This window comes from Schistocerca piceifrons, chromosome X (genome assembly GCF_021461385.2).
Source record: "Schistocerca piceifrons isolate TAMUIC-IGC-003096 chromosome X, iqSchPice1.1, whole genome shotgun sequence".
NCBI classification, from domain to species: domain Eukaryota; kingdom Metazoa; phylum Arthropoda; class Insecta; order Orthoptera; family Acrididae; genus Schistocerca; species Schistocerca piceifrons.
The window spans coordinates 33,543,460-33,566,245 of NC_060149.1; positions in this window are offsets into that span (position 1 = coordinate 33,543,460).

A 22,786-nucleotide genomic window follows, 5' to 3' on the forward strand; every position below is an offset into this window, starting at 1 on the left:
CTCTGCGTCTCGTCCATACGTAGGTAATGTGTTAGGATATGTACAATGCAAAAACTCGGGTGAATACCCGGTCTGTCAGGGAGCGGTAAAAGGTGGGTGGCAGGCGAGCGCGGGAAAATGAGCGCGGGCACTGCACGGCACAACGGGCTCAGTAGTAGTAGGAGTTTGGCACTGGTTTGAGCAACACCTTCTGAAGCGATAGGCTCTCCTGGAAGACATAGCTACCCTGAGCCTCGGGTATGCCGTTCCAACGCCCACACAGCATGGCAAAGTTCCATAGGCACTAAGTGGAAATGTATTGCGACGCTAAGAAGAATTAAAGTGCCGATACATCAAGAGCCATAGCTGTGGTTGTATGTGTGCTCTGTGCCTCGCCATCTTGCCGCCCGCCAACCGCCGCATCGATACTAGCAGGTTGAAAGTTTTAGTACTGTATTCGTATGAATCAGAGAGTGAACTGTGTTTGTTTGGTGCTATAATAACCTAAATTTTACCACATCTTTTCCATCATTTAATTATCACAACTAACCTAGACAGGGTCCTTTACAAACGTTGTGCAATCCGAGTGTCCCGAAATGAAAATAAAAAATTGTGTTAATAATAATTATTTGCATAACTAGCTATATTAGAATGGTATTTAAAGAAATGTTTTGTTAATGAACCAGTAAATGAATAGCGAAGGTCCAACGAAGTCGAAAGATAACTTTAGTGTTGACATAGTAATGAAGTTAACTATTTCGATCAGATTTAAAGGCATTTAAATGAGCAGTAAATAAGATGAAAAGAGTATTAACTTATATACCGGAAATCATGAATGAATAATTAATTCAGTAATAATTTTTAATACAGCGATCATAACAGTTTCAGGGTGCCCCCCCCCCCCTTATTCATTTGAATTCTGAAGTGTTCTAAATGTGTTTGACCGGTAAAAGTTTAAGTCAACATAAAAGTCAAAATTTATCAGTGTTTTATCTCTATCAAAATTGACAGTTTGTGTGTGGCATGAAAGCACAATTTCTAGGGTAACCTATGCCCGATTTTAATCACATTAATAGACAGTATAAAGTTTTGTAGCAAACATTACAGTGCAGTGTTATGTATTCTTGATATCCCATATCAGTACAGAATGTGAAACTATCAGTTCAATAGATTTTCTCGTTCTAAAGTTCTACTATATTATGCAGTGTTACAACTTGTTGTTTTGCATGCATATATACCAACTTGTACAGGGAAGGAACTCAATTAACGCCTAATTAAGCTGGCGACCGTATTATTGTCACATTGAGAGCATCTTCTGGTTTTCTTTTGATCTATCCTGACGTGTGATTGCATTTCGAACTTACTTGACGGATCATTGTTATTACAGAGTGGATGTAAGTCTGATTTGCCACCATTCGGGTACACGCGGTCGATATCTATCCTTTCTCGTAAGGTGAATCCCGCTCACTTACCATAGCACAGGCTTTAACGAGTACTGTACCATGTCATTACACACTCTCTTCGAAAACTCCGTGCAGTTGTTGAACTCATTCTGCAGGCTGTTGTGTTTACTCAACAGTGCTATGTGCTCTGTGAACCAAAGTTTTGAAGTCAGTAATCTCGGCAAGTATCGACAGCGTACCCATAGATTCCATTTATGGATATTCTTTGCCGCCGAACAGCGTTTCTGACGCTTGTGTATCTGTAGTTTAAAACGACGGAACGGAGGGTGCACTGCCGAAATATTAGAAGAAGCAGATATAGAGTTTATTTGGTGGAAGTTCTTCACCTAGAGTGACAAGCTGCCTGATCTACAGGAAAGTATGCTGTTAGAAGTTCGCCCCACTTGCAACTTGTTCATTACGCGGCACCAGCGCACTTCAGTAGAGGTGTGCGCCGGCTTTGGACATTACATTCCCAAGACGGAGGACTCAGCGGCGAGTTCCATCGCATTAACGTGTTTGGTTTCCTGAACTCAATCCACCGGATGTTCGGGTCTGAGGATATATGGATACTGTTTTGAGACCTATAACCCCATCAACGACTTGGAGTCACTTATCCACAACAGCTGAGCAGTTGTTCGACATGATCATCCTGTAAATGACGTTGAAGATAATGTCTTTAGGTCTACTAGGCATATAATAAATGATGCACTTGGATGCCAAGGTGTGATTTAGTTAGGAAACAGCCATTAAATACAAAGATACTTGAAAATAATTAGCGCTTTGGGTAAAGAGTGGTAGCTGGACTCAACATGAAAACATCTAATGTTGTGCGCCAAATCAGACGACAAGGTCTGCTATCATACGTGATAAGTGTTCTGTTAGTGGATTAAGAAAAAAGGAAAAGTACTTTTTCTGAACGATTGAAAGTGAAGCGAACACACGATTTTAGCCCAGCGAGGTGGATGCTGGACTAAGACTAATTGACAGAATCGAATGACAGTGTAATTCGTCATGACAAATTTCTGAATATCGTTCTACGGTATGGGATTCTTACCACGTTTGAGTAACGAATTAGTGAGAGAAAATTTAAAGAAGGGCTTTGTGCTTCGTCACAGTTGGGATTACGCAGCGTGAGAACGTCACAGGAAACCAGAAAAACTGTAGTGGAGGACACAACAGGGAAAGCTTCGTGAGCGTTAATTGCGATCTTCTAGGAGAGCACATTCCAAAACGAGCCAAAAAACGTAACAGCTCCTCCACTACAATGCTTGTGCAATGTCGAACGGAAATTCGGGTTGGGCTTATACAGAGAGGATTCGATAAGCTATCTCCACGCATACCATACGCGAATGGAATAGGAAGTGGAGAAAATGTATCTGTTCCAGTATATACCGTCTCGTCTGTTACCTACACATTTTGTTTCGTGTTTTACCTAATTAGATGTAGATAATTTGATGTAGTTAAATGAGGATTGGTGGCTGCCGGTTCTTATAGGCATGAAGAGATGATAATACCACAATATAATCATGAAATGAAGACCCTAAGTAATAAGTGAATTAGCGTCGACGACAATGGTATGGACAGAAAGAGAATTGGAAACAGAGATACATGTTAGACTTAATCACTAATCTAAAAACAGAACTATTACATATGCTGAATAAAGGAGTCGCAGCGCCTGGGCGTCAGTGCTGCTAGCTATCTTTTACTATTTCAACCACACGAAGGCCAGGTCTAGCAGTTAACTAATAAAAAAATAACAATGATACACGAAATCTGGTGAGGACGCGAAATGGCTGATCTCTCGCACTAAGCCATAGATGCTTCATTGTGGTGGTAGGTAGAAAAGATACGTGAACTGACTATACATGAAAATACTAGTCAATCTGTGTAATACATCACTTGTCGAAATTTGGGTTTCGGTATCTTGAACAGTTTATGGAATGATTGGGGTATCTACATTATGTCTTGCAGAATTCTTGAGCTGGCTGAATCGCACTGTAATTAATCCACGGTATTTCTACCAATAGTGCCGTTGTCATCATCAGGTGGTCCCTGATGATGGCTGCTGCACTCCTAACAGCATTCTGTAACACTGTGTCCAAAGAGGAATGGTCATTATTCAGGGATATGACAGGAATGATCATTAGAGGCGAGAAATTCCAGTAAACATGTGCTCTTCAATGTATTTCTGAAGTGCTATGAGCACTTCTTCATATTCGACACTTGTAAACAAATGTTGTTCTACCTCAAGATTTTTGCTTTCCGTATTTGGGCTGCGTTAGTAGTTAAATGGCAGTTTATTTCAAAAGTGTTTCGTAACTTGTTAAACAATCCAATACATCCAATATGTAGATACAACTAATAATTAAAATCAAATAGCTAATGCTGCAGGAAAACAGCAGGTAATAATCAAAATGCCAGCGATCGCAACTTTAATTAGCTCTTCCTCTTTTCCGTTTGGTACGGTGATGGAGGCTTGTAATCTGCTGTAGGCTGGGGCTTTTAGCTGTCTGGTGAAAGGCGAGCGTCACTTGGGGAAGCTCAAGGGTCTCACAAGTGCTTCTGACGAAAGCCAAAGTCTCGGCCAGGTAAACACCTGGAAGAGCGCCCTGCTGGCCGAACACAGCAGGAGCGACTAGCAAGGGCGGCCTAGCCCCTTATAAAACTTCATTGTGCGTGAAGCGAAAATAATTCGTTTTATCAAAGGTAAGAGCTGAAGGACAGGAGAAAACATGCCACTGCCAGCGCAGGGCCAAGCTGTTAGGCTCTAAGGTGACCAGCTGGAATTTACGTTCAAAATTTATTAAGGAGATTACTGATCTGATGATAACGATTATATTGGTGGCGGAGGCAGACCCCACACATTTTTATGTGGTCACCATCTCCATGAGCATAACCAGATGTCTGTTATACAGTGGGAAAGAAGCTTTACCTTCTGCCCCTAACAAAGGGAGAAATATACTTCACTGTTTAACACTTTGATGCCCAGGACTGTCATAACTTGGGCCACAATCCTGTTTTCAGAAGTTTGCTCAGGGCACTATTTCTTCATATGAGGACGCCTAGATATCTGTCCTTTAACGTACGCTGGCTTCTATTGTCAATTTCTAGGATTATTTCGGAACGTAAGAGCTGTTGTGACTGAGTGACCTAAAGTGTGCTCACGTTGTCGAAAGTTTCGTGCGTCTACTCAATAGGTGTTACTGTTAGCTGTACGTCTGCTATCCGTACGTTAGAGGCCCTCATGAACCATGGACCATGCCGTTGGTGGGGAGGCTTGCGTGCCAGGGGTATCTGTTGAGATGCCAGACAAACGTGTGGTTCCTGAAGAGGGGCAGCAGCCTTTTCAGTAGTTGCAAGGTTAACAGTCTGGATGATTGACTGATCTGGCCTTGTAACAATAACCAAAACGGCTTTGCTGTGCTGGTACTGCGAACGGCTCAAAGCAGTGGGAAACTACAGCCGTAATTTTTCCCGAGGGCATGCAGCTTTACTGTATGATTAAATGATGATGGCGTCCTCTTGGGTAAAATATTCCGGAGGTAAAATAGTCCCCCATTCGAATCTCCGGGCGGGGACTACTCAGGAGGATGTCGTTATCAGGAGAAAGAAAACTGGCGTTCTACGGATCGGAGCGTGGAATGTCAGATCCCTTAATCGGGCAGGTAGGTTAGAAAATATAAAAAGGGAAATGGATAGGTTGAAGTTAGATGTAGTGGGAATTAGTGAAGTTCGGTGGCAGGAGGAACAAGACTTCTGGTCAGGTGACTACAGGGATACAAACACAAAATCAAATAGGGGTAATGCAGGAGTAGGTTTAATAATGAATAGGAAAATAGGAATGCGGGTAAGCTACTACAAACAGCACAGTGAACGCATTATTGTGGCCAAGATAGATACGAAGCCCACACCTACTACAGTAATACAAGTTTATATGCCAACTAGCTCTGCAGATGACGAAGAAATTGAAGAAATGTATGATGAAATAAAAGAAATTATTATGATAGTGAAGGGAGACGAAAATTTAATAGTCATGGGTGACTAGAATTCGAGTGTAGAAAAAGGGAGAGAAGGAAACATAGTCGGTGAATATGGATTGGGGCTAAGAAATGAAAGAGGAAGCCGCCTGGTAGAATTTTGCACAGAGCACAACATAGTCATAGCTAACACTTGGTTTAAGAATCATGAAAGCCGGTTGTATACGTGGAAGAACCCTGGAGATACTAAAAGGTATCAGATAGATTATATAATGGTAAGACAGAGATTTAGGAACCAGGTTTTAAATTCTAGGACATTTCCAGGGGCAGATGTGGACTCTGACCACAATCTATTGGTTATGACCTGTAGATTAAAACTGAAGAAACTGCAAAAAGGTGGGAATTTAAGGAGATGGGACCTGGATAAACTGAAAGAACCAGAGGTAGTACAGAGTTTCAGGGAGAGCATAAGGGAGCAATTGACAGGAATGGGGCAAAGAAATACAGTAGAAGAAGAATGGCTAGCTTTGAGGGATGAAGTAGTGAAGGCAGCAGAGGATCAAGTAGGTAAAAAGACGAGGGCTAGTAGAAATCCTTGGGTAACAGAAGAAATTTTGAATTTAATTGATGAAAGGAGAAAATATAAAAATGCAGTAAATGAAGCAGGCAAAAAGGAATACAAACGTCTCAAAAATGAGATCGACAGGAAGTGCAAATTGGCTAAGCAGGGATGGCTAGAGGACAAATGTAAGGATGTAGAGGCTTATCTCACTAGGTGCAAGATAGATACTGCCTACAGGAAAATTAAAGAGACCTTTGGAGATAAGAGAACGACTTGTATGAATATCAAGAGCTCAGATGGAAACCCAGTTCTAAGCAAAGAAGGGAAAGCAGAAAGGTGGAAGGAGTATATAGAGGGTCTATACAAGGGCGATGTACTTGAGGACAATATTATGGAAATGGAAGAGGATGTAGATGAAGATGAAATGGGAGATATGATACTGCGTGAAGAGTTTGACAGAGCACTGAAAGACGTGAGTCGAAACAAGGCCCCCGGAGTAGACAACATTCCATTGGAACTACTGACGGCCTTGGGAGAGCCAGTCCTGACAAAACTCTACCATCTGGTGAGCAAGATGTATGAAACAGGCGAAATACCCTCAGACTTCAAGAAGAATATAATAATTCCAATCCCAAAGAAAGCAGGTGTTGACAGATGTGAAAATTACCGAACTATCAGTTTAATAAGTCACAGCTGCAAAATACTAACACGAATTCTTTACAGACGAATGGAAAAACTAGTAGAAGCCAACCTCGGGGAAGATCAGTTTGGATTCCGTAGAAACACTGGAACACGTGAGGCGATACTGACCTTACGACTTATCTTAGAAGAAAGATTGAGGAAAGGCAAACCTACGTTTCTAGCATTTGTAGACTTAGAGAAAACTTTTGACAATGTTGACTGGAATACTCTCTTTCAAATTCTAAAGGTGGCAGGGGTAAAATACAGGGAGCGAAAGAAGGCTATTTACAATTTGTACAGAAACCAGATGGCAGTTATAAGAGTCGAGGGTCATGAAATGGAAGCAGTGGTTGGGAAGGGAGTAAGACAGGGTTGTAGCCTCTCCCCGATGTTGTTCAATCTGTATATTGAGCAAGCAGTAGAGGAAACAAAAGAAAAATTCGGAGTCGGTATTAAGATCCATGGAGAAGAAATAAAAACTTTGAGGTTCGCCGATGACATTGTAATTCTGTCAGAGACAGCAAAGGACTTGGAAGAGCAGTTGAATGCATTGGACAGTGTCTTGAAAGGAGGATATAAGATGAACATCAACAAAAGCAAAACGAGGATAATGGAATGTAGTCGAATTAAGTCGGGTGATGCTGAGGGAATTAGATTAGGAAATGAGACACTTAAAGTAGTAAAGGAGTTTTGCTATTTGGGGAGCAAAATAACTGATGATGGTCGAAGTAGAGAGGATATAAAATGTAGACTGGCAATGGCAAGGAAAGCTTTTCTGAAGAAGAGAAATTTGTTAACATCGAGTATAGATTTAAGTGTCAGGAAGTCATTTCGGAAAGTATTTGTATGGAGTGTAGCCCTGTATGGAAGTGAAACATGGACGATAAATAGTTTGGACAAGAAGAGAATAGAAGCAGTCGAAATGTGGTGCTACAGAAGAATGCTGAAGATTAGATGGGTAGATCACATAACCAATGAGGAAGTATTGAATAGGATTGGGGAGAAGAGAAGTTTGTGGCACAACTTGACCTGAAGACGGGATCGGTTGGTAGGACATGTTCTGAGGCATCAAGGGATCACCAATTTAGTATTGGAGGGCAGCGTGGAGGGTAAAAATCGTAGAGGGAGACCAAGAGATGAATACACTAAGCAGATTCAGAAGGATGTAGATTGCAGTAGATACTGGGAGATGAAGAAGCTTGCACAGGATTGAGTAGCATGGAGAGCTGCATTAAACCAGTCTCAGGACTGAAGACCACAACAGCAATAACAACGACCAGAGGCAGAAATATCTTTTTTGGAACATTCTGAAGGAGGTTCATACCCAAATAAGATGCTGACTGGTACAATTTTTCGTTGTTATTATTGATGTTACAGGCACTGCTACTGCAATTACATTTTAGTTGTGTTTTATTTGTCATAACCTCGTCTTTTTTACAGATGAATCTCTTGATGAAAAAGCATCTGAGACAATTTCCAAAAGTTATTAGGTTAATTTACTGGCAAAACAAGCAGGAAAGAAGGAAACTAGTATTGTGCTGATCGATAGACAAGACTCTGAATGCCAGAATACTTTACACACCTCCACAGAAAAGCCAGTTACGTGATAAACTGCTAAAAAATTCACCCTGCACTTTTTTTGGAAGCATAACTATACTTTCTGCCATCATTATTGAAAAATTTTTGATCTACCAAAAAATTCAAATTAATACGAAAAGTAAACCCTGAAATTGGTCTTCTTCAGTTTGTATTACCCTTTTAGATATATCTAACACGATTGTATCAGTAACCTTTTCAATATTGGCATAAATATCTGATTTCCTGGGTCCGATGTTTCTCCATGTGACAGGACTTCGAAGTATTAATCATGGGAAAATCCATAAAATAGGGAATTTGTTAGTATGTTCATTTAATTATCATTCATCCGAGGTTTGTGGCAACAGGCTGGCGATGTTCAAGTGGTGTCAGAACCAGCAAAGTTTGGCAGAGATGAGTAAGAAAGTGCTTCCTCCGTGGACATTGTAAAAGACACGTCTTCTTAGGATGTCAGACACACAGTATGCTTCGTCTTCAAGCTTCAGAGTGAGATCTCTTCAAGCTAAATCAGATCTCAGATGCCACGGCTGAACTTAGTATCCTTTGCCTTTACTGTAGCCACCTTCCGCTCTTGTACATAATTACAGTGGTATCCATGGGCCGTATTTGCATTCACACTGGAATAAGGCGAGTGTGAAGTCTTTTATCTAGGGACGGAATTGCATTTTGCTGATCTATTTTGTCAGCTAGCTAGTTGCACTCACTACGCTCTTAGGCAAGAGTGCTGATATTTGTTCATGTTTCTACGGGAATTTTCGTTAATCATTAATTTATTCTGCAATCGCTGGTCATAATCAAGACACAGTTTTGTATAGTATTTATCATGTATCCACCTACCTATGCCAAGAATATCGTATACTTTTTCCATCCTTTGTTCCCTTGATAAATGATTGCTTCGTTGGTAAAGGAGATAAAATTTTTTACGTCACTTAACAATATATGAAATTGTTGTAATGACACTTATTTTCTGTTCGTAGGAATATGGAGCCCGTCATCAATATATTTGTGAGAGGTGTGGTAACAATATCTTCATGCTTAATTGGACCACCTCTGGCAGTTTATTTAGACAAGCTGTTGTCTATTGCGTGATTTTGCTTTCTTTTAATTCTCATGATCTCATGGGGAGTTATCTATCACTGCAGATCAACACGTATACATTCTGTACCATCTCAGAGGTGCACTTCATTGTTCAATTGTTCCTCACATTGTACGGACGAAAATGAGATAAAATATCGAATAAACATGGGCTGTAAAGTGCGTAACTTAAGAACTATTAGCTTATGTTCAGCAGAAGACATATTTTTCATACCATCGGAGATGAAAAAGTGATCAATGTTCTTAATTTATGAATTTTAGAGACCATGTGTACTAGACTTTGTAGCTCTGAGTGATAGGTCATCTCCTACCCCTGAAAATCGACCATTCCTCCTGAGACACCCTCTATGTTGGCCATCACCTCCTCCATCAATTCGCTCTTATCTCTCTCTGCACGACAACCATGGTGGATACTAGTGGTGGTGAGAGTAATTGTATTTTGCTCTAAACTCTGGTCCCCAGTGTCCGCGCTATAGCTGTCGGGTAGTGGCCTCACTGTACGGGAACGCTTTTCATTTTCTAGGTTCAGTGCAGGGTTCTACACCTGACTTACCTGTTTCTTCATTAATAAGATCACCTCGTAGTTATATTTCACTGTCCTCTTTAAACATGCAATCTCAGAAACAGAAAGACTGCCTAACTGTTATGGTGTTCTAGTAATCCTTAATACGATCGGTTCATACTAAGGTCGGTCATGGCTTATTTGTTGGTCTGGCGTAATGTAGTGTGTCGCCCATGTTCACTGCACCTAGCTTCTAACATGCAGTTTCCTCAATGTAGCCGGCCGAAGTGGCCGCGCGGTTCTGGCGCTGCAGTCTGGAACCGCGAGACCGCTACGGTCGCAGTTTCGAATCCTGCCTCGGGCATAGATGTGTGTGATGTCCTTAGGTTAGTTAGGTTTAACTAGTTCTAAGTTCTAGGGGACTAATGACCTCAGCAGTTGAGTCCCATAGTGCTCAGAGCCATTTGAACCATTTTTGAACCTCAATGTATGCTTTGCCGCCATGGCTGGCGAAGGCCTAGATCATTCTTCACTGACTCTAGTAGTGTCAAGGTTTCAGTTGTTGTACGAAATACATATGTAACAACATGTCGCACAACGTTCCGACTGATTGTTCTGGGATGCGCAATAGTGACTACTGTGCTTCTTTTAATTCATGGTGTTTTCTAGGTACAGCCTGTCTAAACGGACACCTAACCTACGTTCTGCAGTACCCATTTCTTCGGAGCGTCGTCTCGAGATACTTCAGTTCATTTGGAAGGCAGTCTTCATCGAAGATGGATCGTGCCCTATGAACAGGTGTGTGTAAAACACCTGCACGCTACTGTCGGATCAGAATGTAATTTAGCGAAGCAATTGCGCCTCGGAGCAGAATAAGTATGTCTCAATTTTGAGGCAGAAGGCGTTCTCTTGTTGTCGGAGTTCAGCGGAGTTCAGCATCGCAAACAGCAGCCATGGGTTCGAGGTCGGGCTGTGCCTACCGCTGCCAGCCCTAGGTTCGTCATGGGAGTTGCCCACGACCCCGCCAACCTGCTATCCGTGCCTGCTGCCACCAGCACTGAGTTTCTAGTTGGACCTAGTGCCTCAGTACTAGCCACCAACTCCTGCCAGAGGGCAGCAACTCGACGCCCGCACGCAACCGTCTCCACGCGGCGCTGGTGTAAGCGTGGGTGAAGCCAAGGAGCCGCCAGGTTTCAACGCAACCGAGAGAAGTATGACACCAATAATGTCATGGCGATGGCCTTCTGAAGCTATCAGCAGTCGCGAGCCTTCTGTCAACATCACAGGTCGCCTACATAGCATGCAGGGAGGAAGCTACCGCTCATACAACAGCGCCGGCCAGGGACAATAGAGTGTGGCGTGTTTACCTCACTGTGCTACGACACGTCGTCCTTTACTGTCAACAGTGTTTCCACTGGGCTTACCGGCCTGTCACCACCAATCACTCACCCTCCTGAGTGCAGCTCCCCTCTGCCTTGGGATGCAGCTATTCCACCTGAGGCACTTGTCTAAAAACTGAGGTAACAAAAAAGCTGACAAATAATTCATTTCTTTTTAGCTTAAGTGACTTAAGTCCCATCGATAGCTCATTGTAAGAAATACGCCTATAATGTTGATGAGAATCCGCACTGACTGAAGCAGGTAGGTCGTCAGATTGAGTGGAGTGTCATAGTTTTGTGCGGGATTACTGTTGGCTACATTATTGCTACTTACTTCATGGAGAAACACTTAACGCATGGAAATTACGCATAATGAATTGCCGAAGTGCTATCGTCTCTCCTAGGGCACATTTCATTTGAAATACGTAAATGTATGCGGTGCCCGCACGATGAGGACCCTACTCACGACTTACTCTTGGCTAGGAAAGCACTTACCCAGACTTTTCCAGCTTGCTGGATAGAACTTGACGGCGTTAATACGTGGCCTGCATGAAGGGACGACTGATGCCAAAGCGACTCAAGTGGCCGATAGGGACCACTCGCAAAGAGGCGCCAGAGATATACGATTGCAACATTTGTAGAGGCTCCCAAGTGTGAAATTTATACACAGGGTGTACCATAATTAGAAGCCCAAACTGACACTGCTGAAAGTATACGTTAATAGACGCAAAAACATTACGGTCTACATGTGTCCGCAAACTGGCCGTTCATAAGACAACTGCTGGTCTGTTCTTTCGAACGACCATTGATTTCAGTATCAATTATTGTCCTAGTTAGTATAAATACGAGTTTGCCGATCATGAGTGGACTCAAATTTCACACATGGTCTACCTTAACAGGAAAGACAATATCAATTCACCTCGTTACAGTTTCAATTTACTGTACAATCGTACTTGTTAATGAAGGTGGACAACGTGTTGTTATTATACTGGGAAGCAATACTGCACTCGTCTCTGCAGTGACTACGAATCCTATCGAACACCCTCAGATTATCTCGAGAATGTTAGATAACACAGAGCAGAGGTTTATTTAAAAAATGTAACACAAACAATAATAACAATAGTAAAATTTCTAAAATTCCACGTAACACATTCACGCTATATGTTTTCCCTCTTTTTCTCCTTTTCTGGAACAACACCTTATCCACTTCCTGAACTAAACATCTCACTCGTTATAGAGGGATGCTGACTCAGTTTCCCATGGTGGCAGTTGGAAAGTTGAGGACACAAAATAGTACTGACATCAGCCAACAGTGCGTAAAGTATTATGAAACAATGTGTAAATGGTGAGTGTAATGTGCACAGTGACTGGGAGTGAGACATAAATGAACAAAGTAGCATATCCTTTTATCGTCATTAAATAACTTATTTGTAAGACGGTATTGTAAACCAAGTGAGGTAGCACTCTTTTAAACGTAGTGGCCTTGTATTCGGAGCTCCAGTCTTTATCCTGAAATCCTTATTTATATTTTCCGTGGTTTCTTTGAACCATTTCAGGCAAATGTCGGGATGTTTCCTGCTATAGGCCTGTAAGTCTCTAAATGTGAATTGCTTTATTGTGTTGTTCGTAAATGATAATACAAAGACATGTGCAATATCCGAATAAAAGAGATCTGCAGTTAAATAAAACTATTACGACCACTACTGCTACTACTTCAGTGTACAACTCGTTGTTACAGTTCTTTAGCTACAGCAACAGGAGTGCTGTACACGTGAGGCAGAAAAATCCAGAGGACTGAGGTTCGATCGTTTCGTAGACCAAGGTATAGATTGTGCCCAACCTATCCATCTCGGACCATACTGCTCCGGTACGTGACGTGTTACACCAGCAGCAAAATATGCCTGAGCACCATTATTCATGGTCCACATACACTAATGTAGCCCAAATTAAGGTAAGTCAGAGGCAAGGTTTGTTATCAATTATACGGGACATAATCGAGATATTCACGTATCAAATAAATTTGTATTCATATGGCAAATATTGGAATGTTATTGCTTCAGTTATAATTTCATGCGTGCAAATTTTTGCTATATACTGTGATTGATACTGTATAATTAATGACAAAGTTTATATATAAATACATACTAGCTGAGTACCTGGCATTGCATTGGTGTGTATGTATCCCAGTCTTCTGTTAGACCACCACCTCCTTCCTCTCTGCCCATTTCCTCCTGCCCTTCTCCCTGCCCATCTGCACCTCCCACCTCTCTCTGTTCATCTGCTCCTCTCTGACCATCCGTCCTCCTCCTTTCTCTGTGCATAACCTCCTTCCGTCTCTAAGTCAGTCACCTCTTCCCCACTCTGACTTCATCTCCCCTCTCCCTCTCTAATATCATCTCCTCACTCCCATAAATCAATCTCTTCTTCCTCCCTCCCCCTTTGTCTATCTCGTCTATCCTTTCTCTGTGTCAGTCTCCTTATCCCCCTCTCTCTATCAATCTCCTTCTTCTCTCCTTCTCCTAATCCCCATCTCTCTGCCAAATCAACCTCTTAGATAATGAAGCAATGGAAGATTTTGAGTAGGAGAAAAAAGATGTCGTCTCTTCTGTCTTCTGACTGGAGAAGGGGTCTAGCCTCTCTGACAAATTCGTCGTGTAGATTTGTCTGTTCACCCCTCCAAGTTTCTTTCGGTCTCTGTTCACGGTGACGAGGCAGCTAGGATTTTGTGCAGCGTTAGTCAGTCGTAGAAGAGTCATTGAGCGGTTCTCCGATGAGTATGATGTGCCACCTGTATGCACACTTACACTGTGATTTTGCATGGGAGTTAGGTCAGATTTTTCGGGTTAGGTACTTTCCGTAACAGTAAATTCAGTTGGTAGAAATGTGATGGGGTCTTGCGAGTGGTAATTCCGCCCTCATTTATCTAAATTTAGGTGGGGCAACAATGCTCTTTCCCCGGTCAACATCCGCATCAAGAATCATGTTTGCGATACAGTTTTGTATATCTTTGTACTGCGAGGCACATCCCAGTGTTTTCGACTCAGCTTCTGTAAGAAAATGTTGAACTTCAAATTTGGTTATTCTGTGAATGTTTGAGTCTTTGATTATGAGCATGTAATCGACCACGATGTGTCCCCGACCTAGCTTGATTCCCTTCGAGTAATGATGATTAATACAGATTACCTGTATGGAACAATTATGTTACGAGTTTATACATGTTGCATGTTTGATGAAGTTCAGGAGTACGCTACACTTCGTAATTAAATCTCCTAGAAACACAACTCACCTAACCTGTAACAGAATGATAATAGGAAGGATTTAGTGGAGTTCAATCCCTGATTGATCGACCGAAAGTCAGGTAGTTGCATTACCGTTTCGCGTTTTCTTGGTGGTGCGACCCAGGACTTCAAATTACTTGGCACTTAGGGGAAGGCAGAGTGTCTTAGGCACTCTATTTATTTAATAGCAAGTTTGTGGGTATGGATATCTGTGTTACAGGCGAAGGATCGTCCCATCAAAATATCACCTACTGATATTCAGACGTTTCGCATACTAAAGAAGTAGTAAGAGTCTTTCAACAGGACTGGATACGTAGGGTCTTGGTTGGAAACCACTCGAGCATCCTATGGCAACAGGACTACATCACCAGAACTTAATTCCATAGAGCATGTCTGGGATTATTTCGAACCGTAAGTGAGACGCATCAATAAACATTCCAAATGTATGATAGTTGTGTAAGACCTAATCACCTTGCGCACACTTTCCCTCGTGGAACTGGGACCATTACCAAGACTAGTGACGGTGTTACAGCGTGTTAGTGTAACGACTGCTGATATGCTTACTATTTACTTGTGCTGTAATTGTAACGACTTTACAGACAGTATGGTGCTCCAGAAATCATAGCCGGCCGAAGTGGCCGTGCGGTTAAAGGCGCTGCAGCCTGGAACCGCAAGACCGCTACGGTCGCAGGTTCGAATCCTGCCTCGGGCATGGATATTTGTGATGTCCTTAGGTTCGTTAGGTTTAACTAGTTCTAAGTTCTAGGGGACTAATGACCTCAGCAGTTGAGTCCCATAGTGCTCAGAGCCATTTGAACCATTTGAACCCGAAATCATAATTCCATCTGCAGATTTCGTCCTGTTAAGAACGACGACGACGTGTTGCGCTGTATATTTGCGAGGAAATTCTGGAACCAGTCATAAAACTGTCCTGATACTCAGTAAGTGGGAACATTAAAATCAGCGAAGGCAAAGAAAAAAGAGGGAAAAATGAAATAATAAAAGATGGCGTCAAATATCGACAGAGTTTTTATTTGATTCGGCTGGCTGAGGCGGTGGCAGTGCTCTGCTCGATACCGCAGCTGGGATGTCCCTCGACGCGGCTGTGAGCAAATGAAATTCAGAAACAACAGAAACACTCCTGAGGCACGGCCGTTAGCCTGTGCTACATGTGAGTTGTGGTCATAGGCCCTAAACTGCGCATCTGTGGCTGGCTTAGCATTGTGTATACCGGCCGAGCTGAGTGAAATGCGATTAATGAAGAAGAAGCGGCGCTGCAGCAGCAATGAGATTAAAGCGAGCGAGGAGCAAGCTACCGGCTGCTTATTAGCCTGCATGAGTATCAAATTTGGAGTGGCTGGAACCCCCGCTCTCCGCTTGTAGCTAATCAATACGAGACTGTTTCATACAGAATAGTGGCGCTGCAGCAGAGCACATTCCGGCATTCGATTTGAGAGGCGATACTCGCGAATGGGCTGCACCCGCCGGCAGCGCCGCTTTAACCCGAACAGTCAACTTTAACGCCTTGCGATTAACATTTCAGTAACTCTGTGTTCAGTGCTTAACGAGAATTATTGCTCAGCGACAAATATGCTACCAATTGGTCGAAGTACTAGGAAACCTAACCAAATTATTGTGACGAGACAATAATTCATTCCGATATGTTTTTCAACTTTCACTTCGTTATTTCCAGTATTGAAAAGCTTAGTAGTGTCAGACATATTGTCGTGTTTCTACTATTTAAAATCTGTTTAACAGCAGTTAAATAATAAATTATTTAACGTGTTTCTATTATTTAACTTAAGAACTTCGTTTAATGGTAACATGCAGTTCTTTCAACTGAAAATACAAACAGCTGTAAACAATGACAGCTACACTTTCCACTATGCGTTTTCAGGGAACATTCCACCATCTTCAACTGAATATACACTCCTGGAAATGGAAAAAAGAACACATTGACACCGGTGTGTCAGACCCACCATACTTGCTCCGGACACTGCGAGAGGGCTGTACAAGCAATGATCACACGCACGGCACAGCGGACACACCAGGAACCGCGGTGTTGGCCGTCGAATGGCGCTAGCTGCGCAGCATTTGTGCACCGCCGCCGTCAGTGTCAGCCAGTTTGCCGTGGCATACGGAGCTCCATCGCAGTCTTTAACACTGGTAGCATGCCGCGACAGCGTGGACGTGAACCGTATGTGCAGTTGACGGACTTTGAGCAAGGGCGTATAGTGGGCATGTGGGAGGCCGGGTGGACGTACCGCCGAATTGCTCAACACGTGGGGCGTGAGGTCTCCACAGTACATCGAAGTTGTCGCCAGTGGTTGGCGGAAGGTGCACGTGCCCGTCGACCTGGGACCGGACCGCAGCGACGCACGGATGCACGCCAAGACCGTAGGATCCTACGCAGTGCCGTAGGGGACTGCACCGCCACTTCCCAGCAAATTAGGGACACTGTTGCTCCTGGGGTATCGGCGAGGACCATTCGCAACCGTCTCCATGAAGCTGGGCTACGGTCCCGCACACCGTTAGGCCGTCTTCCGCTCACGCCCCAACATCGTGCAGCCCGCCTCCAGTGGTGTCGCGACAGGCGTGAATGGAGGGACGAATGGAGACGTGTCGTCTTCAGCGATGAGAGTCGCTTCTGCCTTGGTGCCAATGATGGTCGTATGCGTGTTTGGCGCCGTGCAGGTGAGCGCCACAATCAGGACTGCATACGACCGAGGCACACAGGGCCAATACCCGGCATCATGGTGTGGGGAGCGATCTCCTACACTGGCCGTACACCACTGGTGATCGTCGAGCGGACACTGAATAGTGCACGGTACATCCAAACCGTCATCGAACCCATCGTTCTACCATTCCTAGACCGGCAAGGGAACTTGCTGTTCCAACAGGACAATGCACGTCCGCATGTATCCCGTGCCACCCAACGTGCTCTAGAAGTTGTAAGTCAACTACCCTGGCCAGCAAGATCTCCGGATCTGTCCCCCATTGAGCATGTTTGGGACTGGATGAAGCGTCGTCTCACGCGGTCTGCACGTCCAGCACGATCGCTGGTCCAACTGAGGCGCCAGGTGGAAATGGCATGGCAAGCCGTTCCACTGGACTACATCCAGCATCTCTGCGATCGTCTCCATGGGAGAATAGCAGCCTGCATTGCTGCGAAAGGTGGATATACACTGTACTAGTTCCGACATTGTGCATGCTCTGTTGCCTGTGTCTATGTGCCTGTGGTTCTGTCAGTGTGATCATGTGATGTATCTGACCCCAGGAATGTGTCAATAAAGTTTCCCCTTCCTGGGACAATGAATTCACGGTGTTCTTATTTCAATTTCCAGGAGTGTATGTCAAGCAGCAAGGGACGTATGTGTTCTATGTATGACTTTTATGCAGTTTATGGCACTTTTGGCAGTAGAAGGCAATATATCTACTTCGAGAACAAAGATCAACACAATATGGATACTTTGATTACATATTTGAAGAGTAATACAAATTTAGATAAATTTAAGGGATCACAAGCTCATTTCTCTGTCTTTTTTACGTTGCAGACCAAACACTAAATTGAGACAAGATGGCATATCATGATCTAACAAGGGTAAAGGACCTATAAGAAAACAACAATAGGAAACTTTATATTCTATTTTAAAAATTGTTATAGTAAGATGAAATTCTGTATGTATCCACGCCTCAGCACGCGTTTGTACGTGTGTGTGTGTGTGTGTGTGTGTGTGTGTGTGTGTGTGTGTGTGTGTGTGTGTGTGCGCGCGTGCGTGTGTTTGTGAACGAGAGGGAGAGGTAGAGAATGATAGCAAATAATGATTTAAATTACGTGACAGCAGAGTGTATTTCGCGTTAATACTTGTAACGGTCAGGGTCAAGCCCGGCTTAAAATGCTCCGCCTTAAAATGTTGTTTTTAAACCTTACCGTCTAATAAGTAAAAGGTAGAATTTAACTTACTTTCCGTCTAATGAAAGAAAGAGAATTGAACTTTTGGTACCTCCTGTCTGGACTTGCTTTTGACAACGTGTCTGATCTGATAGTCTTTAGCGTACACAATGTTGTACGCCTTGTGCTTTTATTGGTGGTAATATTAATGTGACTAATCAAAAGGAGATTATTTCGACGTGAACACACAAGCTTACGCCGTGGCCCTTAGTACTGGTTGTCTATGTAGTGAACCTGAAAACATAAGTATATATTTTCCTTACCTTTTATTTTACTGGTTAGCCTCTGGATAACGTCATCTGACTGCATGTCTGAATATACTCACTCTGATCTATTGTTGATAATAATTTGGGTTGGCATTCATTTACTGGGATTACAAATATGTGAGCTAAAACTGTACTTATTATTCATTTGCTTTTTTGATTGATGCTGCTGGTGAAAAATTCATTGTCATTATTAAATAGAAAAATTGAGAAAGCTCCACAAAAGTTAAATCTTGTGGTTACTGGGTTCAATGACAAATAATACGATATTGCCTGAGATAAACTGATCTATTCTGAAAATGATTGAATATAAATTTCTAACTCTTTATAATTATTCAGTTTATAAAAATTTAGTTTGTGGTTCGTTTACATAAAACAGATAAAAAATGTAACAACGTACTTACAATATGCAGTTAGCACTTAAATTTCTTTGATGTCTTCATGACGTCGATTTTTAATAATTCTTAATTAATTAAAAATTATATAATTATAGTATTCTTCAAGTAATATGTAGTTGGTGGCGAACAGGCACACCGCTCTGTCTCTACACACAACTTTACCGCACAAAGGTTGACTCACGAGTGTTCTATCGACAATGCTGCCCGCTTCTTGCCACATTCCCCCTGTATCAATTCGCGGGCTCTCCCGCCAACAAAGAGCTTGGTGTGAATACTTCACTATCACTGTTGATACGGAAAGAAATTAAATAATTTTTACAAAACGTTCCCATTTACCTTTATTTTCCATTCAGTGATGTAGTCGTCAGTTGCGAGTCGTCTATTGTCAGTCATAATATTAATGTTGTTTAAAATTGTGTATCAAACATCGTTATGTAGATGGTAGAGTAAAAAGAATTGTATATTATACGAATTGGGAATCGTTGTAATGGTATAAGTTTGTAATTTGTTTACATGTATATATCTGTCGTGAAAGATGCCATCTTTTTGCAATATATATATATATATATATATATATATATATATATATATATATATCTGAAAAGCAAGGTAGACATTGACTAAGGTAAACATTTTAATGTCTTTTCTCCATCCGTAGTGCTGCATTGTGTCACATGCTAACAAAATTATTCTTTAACATTATATATTTCTTATATACTAACATATACCTTCTCCTCCATCGTCTGTAACTTGCGTTAGCTCTCTGCATCACCTATTATAAAACATTCAGGATTAAATACCGTCAGCACACCACATGACTTCCATAAACGTCTTCTGGTAATTCTCGTCAGCTCTCGGTATGACGTAGAAAACATTTTATCATAATATTATTTTCTGGAAAATCTCGTCAGCTCCCGGCATAACCTGTAAAACATTCTGGAACATCAACTTACGTCAGCTCTCTGCGTGACCTAAGTATTCAACATCCTTATTCTAACTAAAACTACGTTTATTGTCGTGGCTTGTGACTACAATGCTGTAGTCGGGAATAAAGAAGACATGTTACTGTTACTAATGAACAAAAATTTTATATACTGTCTGCATTATCAGTCTATTTGTTACTGAAAAAATCAACATTTTTTAAAGTTATCACGACATTTTATATGACAAAGGTAATTTTATTTATATGCTATCAGTGCACAAATTCAAAAGTCGTTTCAATGTCTGTATCTTGTCTTCAAGTTAAGAAATGTTTCACATGTTTCTCTTACCTTGGCGCAGTGTAATTAAGCACAGCTCCATTATATAGAATGAGGGGCAAAATATACTGGGAGTCCGCTTTCATCGACTGTTATTTTCTCTCTGGGATACAGTGTAATTAGCCACGGCTGGATCGTTTGTCCGGGGCAGCCCCTTGTGAACATATATCATACTTGGAAAATACCATTATCGGTTTGCTGTGATATGTGGCTTTGTTTGTTGCTGTAGCGCACTGAAACTACCATGGTTGCATATTTGCGTTTCATTTTGTCCCTGTATGTAGTCTGGGATAAAATTTTCTAAGTTAAGAAATGTTTCACATTGGAGATACGGTGGTTTCCCTTGGATTTCTTGTTACGTATCGTTTCAACATGCAATATATTGGCGTGTGGAATATTGCGAATTCTATATGGGCCTGCATACAGAAGTTCGAATTTACTGCATCTGTGCTTACCTTTGTTGAAAAGATAATGAGTGCGAACTAGTACTTCATCACCAATCTCATAATTTTTAAGTTTACTTACCTGCCTCTGTTGTTTCTTTCGACGCTCTGCGGCTCGTTTGATGTTGTCAAGTGCAGTATCTGTTATTTCGTGGTGACGAGGTCTGCGCTTTTTCGGAAAAGTAATCATCTCACTGATTTTATTCGCTGGTTCTTTGTTTTTCTGAATTACTGTCGGTGAAAGCATTGTTGCTTCATTTGGGATAGCGTTTATTGTCTCTTGAAATTGTGGAATGTATTTGTCCCAGGGGTATGATTCCTGTGGCAATAGAGTCTGCATAGTTTCACTATTTATTTCATTATTCTTTCGGAGGGATTGGATAAACTGTGGTATCTATATATATATATATATATATATATATATATATATATATATTGGTAATATGTTTTTGCTTTCTAATATTCTTGTCCATGTTTCTGATCTGAATTGCGGTCCATTATCTGAAATGACATTTTGTACATAGCCTACTGCTGATAAAATATCTTTTACGAATGCTTTTCCTACTGTTTTGTCAGTGGCTATACGTAGTGGAGAAAATAAAAGAAATTTTGATGTTAATTCTACGGCTGCAAAAATGTAACTGAATCCTTTGTTTGTCCTGGGGATTTGACCAAAAAGCTCCACTACTGCCATTTCTCTTAGCCTAGCAGGTATTATGGGATACAGCGGTTGAATATGAGATACTGTCGAGGATTTTGCCTTTTGGCATATCTTAAGGAGGCTATAACCCTACGAATGCTTTTGTCCATGTTGTTAAAGTGACAATTTTGTCTACGAATCAGAAAACATTTCATGCCTCCGTAGTGTAAGCAGGTATAACACATCAATTTATTTATTAGTTCTTCCGGAATGTACAGCAGCCAGTTGTTGCTGTTTGGGCACGGGCGGCAAAATAGAATATTGTTATGTATTATGTAGTTGTTTCTAATTTTTGTGTTACCATTGTCCTGCCAAAGCGTTATGATTTCTTTCAGAGTTTCATCTTTCTTCTGCAGTCTCGCTATTTCCTGTAGTGATGATGAAACAAAATTTTCAAAGGCGACTTGCTGTTATTACTTTAAACTGTGGTTTCTTTGGCAGAAAGTATTTTCTTTCTCCCGTCGTTTGCTGTTTAGCGGGCTTGACAGTGTGTCGACAACAATGTTCTGTGTGCCGGGAATGAGGATTATTGTAAAGTCGAATTCCTGTAAATACAGTTTCCAACGGTTCAATCTGTCATGGAGGAATTTGTCTGACAGTAAAAATTGTACCGCTCTGTGGTCAGTATTGACTATTGTGTACGTTCCGTACAGATAATGGTGGAACCTTTTGAATGCCCAAACTACAAAAAAAATGGCTCAAATGGCTGAGCGCTATGGGACTTAACTACTGTGGTCATCAGTCCCCTAGAACCTAGAACTACTTAAACCTAACTAACCTAAGGACATCACACACATCCATGCCCGAGGCAGGATTCGAACCTGCGACCGTAGCGGTCGCGCGGCTCCAGACTGTAGCGCCTAGAACCGCTCGGCCACTACTGCCGGTCCCGGACTACACATAGTGTTTCTAATTCCATTACGAAATAATTACGTTCGGCTGATAAAAGTATTCTACTTGCAAACGCAAAGTGTTTGATGACTATTTTACCGTCTTCTTCTATTTCCTGGTAAATATGGACACCTAATGCGGTTGTCGTGATGTCAGTTGCAATTGAAAAGTTTTTTGTTGGCTCTGGATGTGACACTAAAGGTGCGTTTAGTAATGCGTTTTTCAAATTTTCGAATTCAGATTCGCCTTGTTCATTCCAGGACCAAATTGCATTTTTGCTTGTTATTTGGTATAACAATGGAGTGTCTAGAGCTCTGTAATGTATGAACTTTCGAAAATAGTTAATTCGGCCTAGAAATCCCCGAAGTTCCTTTTTGTTTGTTGGG